Genomic DNA, 4,556 nt, shown 5'->3' on the forward strand with positions numbered 1-4,556 from the left:
AAAAGCCGGAAGTGGCACTGTGGCTCAAGTGGTAGGGCGCTAGCCTTGAGCTGAAGAGCTGAGGGACAGCGTCCAGGCCCAGAGTTCAGGCCCCATGACCGGACCCAAAAAGAAAATCTCAAGATAGAATATAGTAATTTCTTGCATTTTATTCTGTTTATCAAAATTGTTTTTGCTATTTCAATATTTTGTCTCTCCTGATAATACTAAACCTCATGTTGGAATATTCCTACTACTTATGGTAGACCTAGAGTGTCAAGAATTGTATAGGTACACTAGTTAACCCAAAGTAAGTAGACTATGGGTATTGAAGATGAAGATATCCACACTATATCCATAATGATGAGGAAAACAAACAATGAGCAAAATTTGTGAGGACACTGACATCAGAAGAAGTCAAATAAAGAAGAAAATCACAGAAGAGTAAAGTGTAGACGCACATGGAGAAAGAGCAACTATTGAGAACACCACCTGCATAATCCAATAGGAGCTGCTAGACATAGATCCCTGTGAATTTTTTGGTTGAATACAGCAGTAGGCTGCAGAAGACAACATGGGGATCTTCTGACACAGCAGAGAGATAACACAACCAATTCTGTTCTTTCTAGCCAAGCAGATAATCTTCCTGCATTAAAACATGTCTAATTTTTGATTTTGATATTCTATTTTGGCATTTACTACTAGAATATATAACCCATCATAATTATACTTACCAATCATTTTTCAGGATGAGTTAGTGAAGAAAAATCACATACTAGTAATGATTTACATTAAAAGCAACATTAATTTGTAGCACAGATGCTTTAAATATAATGATTAAATTTACTTTAAAATATTTTATGGAAAAATATTATTCTAAAGTATAAATTAAGTTTATTAAAGGAAACTCATAATTAACCTGTGACATACCAGTTAATATCTGAAAATTCACTCTCCATATTTACTTAAGTGGTCTACACCGGAATTCTATTATTAGATATTGGAAACAGTGAATTACCTTCTACTATCATTTGAATAGGAGATTATCACTCTATAAAGTATTATGAACTAACAAATACTAAGAAAATATTTTTCTACCTATATGTCTTGTTAGTGCCTCTCTCAAATCCTTGTTATTGAGACTGTAGATGAGGAGGTTCAACATGGGGATCACCACCATGTAGAACACAGATATCACCTTGTTCTGGTCAGTGGAGTACATAGCCTTTGGCAACATATAAATAAATGTAGTGGCCCCAAAGTACAGAGTGACTGCATTGAGGTGGGATGTATGACATGATTATGATGACTATGAACACAATCAAGATGAAAACAATACTTGATGCAACACCTGTGAGAACACAGGGAGAGTAAAACTAATTCAATTGGCTCCACAGAAAAGTAAAAGATGGAAGCAAATTGTAAAAGTGCAACCGTTAAGAAAACCACCTACAAGCCACCATGATTAACTGGACACAGACTTGGAAGGACATTTTTGTTGAATACAGCAGTGGGTTACAGATGGCCATGAAGCTGTCATAAGCCATGGCGGCCAGAAAGAAGCATTCAAGTTGCCACAAAGAGAGCGGCTGAGCCAAGCTAGAAGGCACATCCATGATAAGAGATGGTATTTTTGTCCACTATGAAATCAACGAGCATGTTGTGTGTAACAGAGGTAGAAAAGACTATGTCAGGAAAGGCAAAATGGCTGAGAAAAAAATGCATGGGATGGTGGACCAGAGAAGAAAATCTGAAAAGGAGATTGCCAGTTATTGTCACCAGGTGATGTTGAAGAGGATGACTCAAAGGACTGGATCATGTGTTAAGCCCAATAGAATGAACTCTGTCACTGCACTGTGGTTCCCATCTACTAGGGATTCCATCAGACTGTGGAACTGCTTCCAGAAAAGCTGATATGAATATGCCATATATATGTAGTTACATTTTGATTATCACATGCATGCATTTATTAAAAACATATTAATTACATTTTTACTCTAGAGTTTCAGAATTTGTGCATTCAGACTTAATGACTCCACTTTATAAAATTTTAAGCAGAAACACCAAAGTTAGCTTCATATATTGTGTCTTTGGCCTTTCACATGCATTACAAGTTAACATATTTTATTTTGGTTAGTCACAGGGCTTAAACCCCAGGTCTAAGCACAGTCCCTGAGCTCTCTCTTCCCACAGGGTTAGCACTCTACCACTTTGAGCCACAGCTCAACTTTCAATTTTCTGGTGGTTAATTGCAGATAAGAATCTCATAGACTTTTCTGCTTGAACTGGCTTTGAACTGCCATCATCAGATCTCAGCCTCCTGACTAACTAGGATTACAGGTGTGAGCCACTGGTGCCTAGCTGTGCAAAGACCTTTAATCCTAAAGATTTCAACATATGAGAATTATTAAAATGAAAAAAATCTTTAATATACTTAACAAAGTAGATTTAAATGTGTAAATGAAAAATGTAGTAATGACTGGAATTAACACCTACAGGGTTTAAAATTCAATATATTTATTTTAAATAATAATGAAACTTTTAAAAGTACTTTTATATCTCCATTTTATAGTTGAGCCAATGTTAAACAAGTTCTCTAAGGTTTCATAGAAAGTATTAGAAGCAGCATATGAAAAGCAGGTTGAACTCAGCCCATTTCTCTAGTAACCATAATATAAATGAAATAACTGAAATGGACTAAAAAATCATTACAATGAAGGTGAACTCACATGTAAACAGAAGATACTGGGTTAGATTTTCAGCTTTCTATCTGTTCGTTATAAAAGAAGTGCTTCCTCAGCCACATAGTTTACAAAGTCTATCAGTAAAAGAAGGTCTTGTTTTAAGACCAGTTTTTAAAATGGGAAATACATTTTCTTAGTATAAAAATGAAGAATTAGAAATGAACTCATTTAAAGTTATAAATTAAGTTACTAATTGTAAATTTATGAGATATTTTTAATATTTACATTTGCTTCCTCATATCATAATATCATATAATAATGTTTTACTCTGTAAAACATTATGGAACTAATACTTGGAACATGAATGCTAATGTTTATTTCTCAAACACAATCTATTTCCTGAGTGCAACAATATTTTTTAATGGAGGCATTACAGCATTAAGTAATATTATCTCCAATAGTACAATGAGGAATAAAGTTTCAGCATACAAAATAAGAAGTTTGCCCAGGTTTACCCAGCTAAGGTTTAGTTTGAATCACATTGCACAACATTTATAGCATTGGCTTTGGCCAATATGTCTGCTTCCTGTAAAAACAGAGCATTCAACCAATAAAGTAAGCTTTTCTACAAGATATTTAATTATACTTCTAAAGCTAGTGAATGTTTTTGTATGGAGACTGAAGGTTAAATTTTGGTATGGTTACAGACTATCTGAGATTCTGGTCATATGGGTGGATGAATATGAAATAGTGTAATTTTTTTCTTTCTTTCTTTCTTCCTTTCTTTCTTCCTGTGAATTTTCCTGTGAAAATTTGTTAGCCTAGCTAAAGAGTTCTTTTTTATGGTAGCAGAAAGCTTGATTTGACCACCAATGATTCTCAACTAAGGTATAAATTAGATAAATTTTCAGATTTCAATTTTCTCAGGTATAGCAGGGAAATTGAGAAAAACAGATTTATTCATAGAAGTCAATTCTACCTCTTGAAATATTCATTCATCATGAATTAAAATGCAAAGTTATTATTATTATATACCAGATCCTTTCTCTTTCATTGACTTTGGTGATAATTATCAGAAGACTAGAAATTCACCTGTGCATTCAAATCTACCAGTGATCATTATCATATTCTCAAGTGAGTAATGAACAGTTTATTTCACATAAACAGAAGTACTCTTCAAGGACTCTGTCAATTCTCAAGTGTAATTTCTTTTCTCTTCAAGTACTAATTACTTTTGTTTCATAATTATTTGGAGTACACTATTACAATGATGTTATAGCTAAATGCTTGTTATTAGTTAACTATAATATTACTGTGTAAAGTATACCAAGATGCAAAAAAGTCTAAGATGGAATATTTAACACCTATTCCTATCAACTCTGTTTTACTTTACAATAACAGATGTAAGAAAACGTTAAGGAATATGAAAGACAGGATATGTACAATTGAATTTTAGCCAATTACTTAGGATGTACATATGATACTTATAACCAAAATTATAAAGTAAGTTTGGAAATTGTATGGAGAACTGTGAAAGAAAAGTGTTTTGGATGACCTCCAAGTAAAACTTAGTCTTCAAAATGCATTAGCCACTGGATAATGGGTTGTATAATGTGCTGGAAGAGGAGTGAGTGATGATGACCTTCAATGTGAAGATTCAGTGTAACTCATTTTCAAGCTGTAATTCACAAAGCTTTGACTTCACATTTTTTAAGTTCCCATGATATGTATGTAGGTCATGAATAGAACTTTTTTTTTTGGGTCCGGTCGTGGGGTCTGAACTCTGGGCCTGGGCGCTATCCCTCAGCTCTTCAGCTCAAGGCTAGCGCCCTACCACTTGAGCCACAGCGCCACTTCCGGCTTTTTTCTTTTTGCTTATGTGGTGCTGAGGAA

The 4,556-nt window shown here is 34.1% G+C and overlaps 1 pseudogene; it reads right to left on the reverse strand.

The window, feature by feature from the left end:
• Positions 1-1,187: 1,187 nt before the first annotated feature.
• The window catches only part of LOC105995023, a 22,030-nt pseudogene continuing 18,661 nt past the window's right edge, over positions 1,188-4,556 (reverse strand).

The sequence above is a fragment of the Dipodomys ordii genome, unplaced genomic scaffold, assembly GCF_000151885.1.
Source record: "Dipodomys ordii isolate 6190 unplaced genomic scaffold, Dord_2.0 Scaffold113, whole genome shotgun sequence".
Classification (NCBI taxonomy): Eukaryota; Metazoa; Chordata; class Mammalia; order Rodentia; family Heteromyidae; genus Dipodomys; species Dipodomys ordii.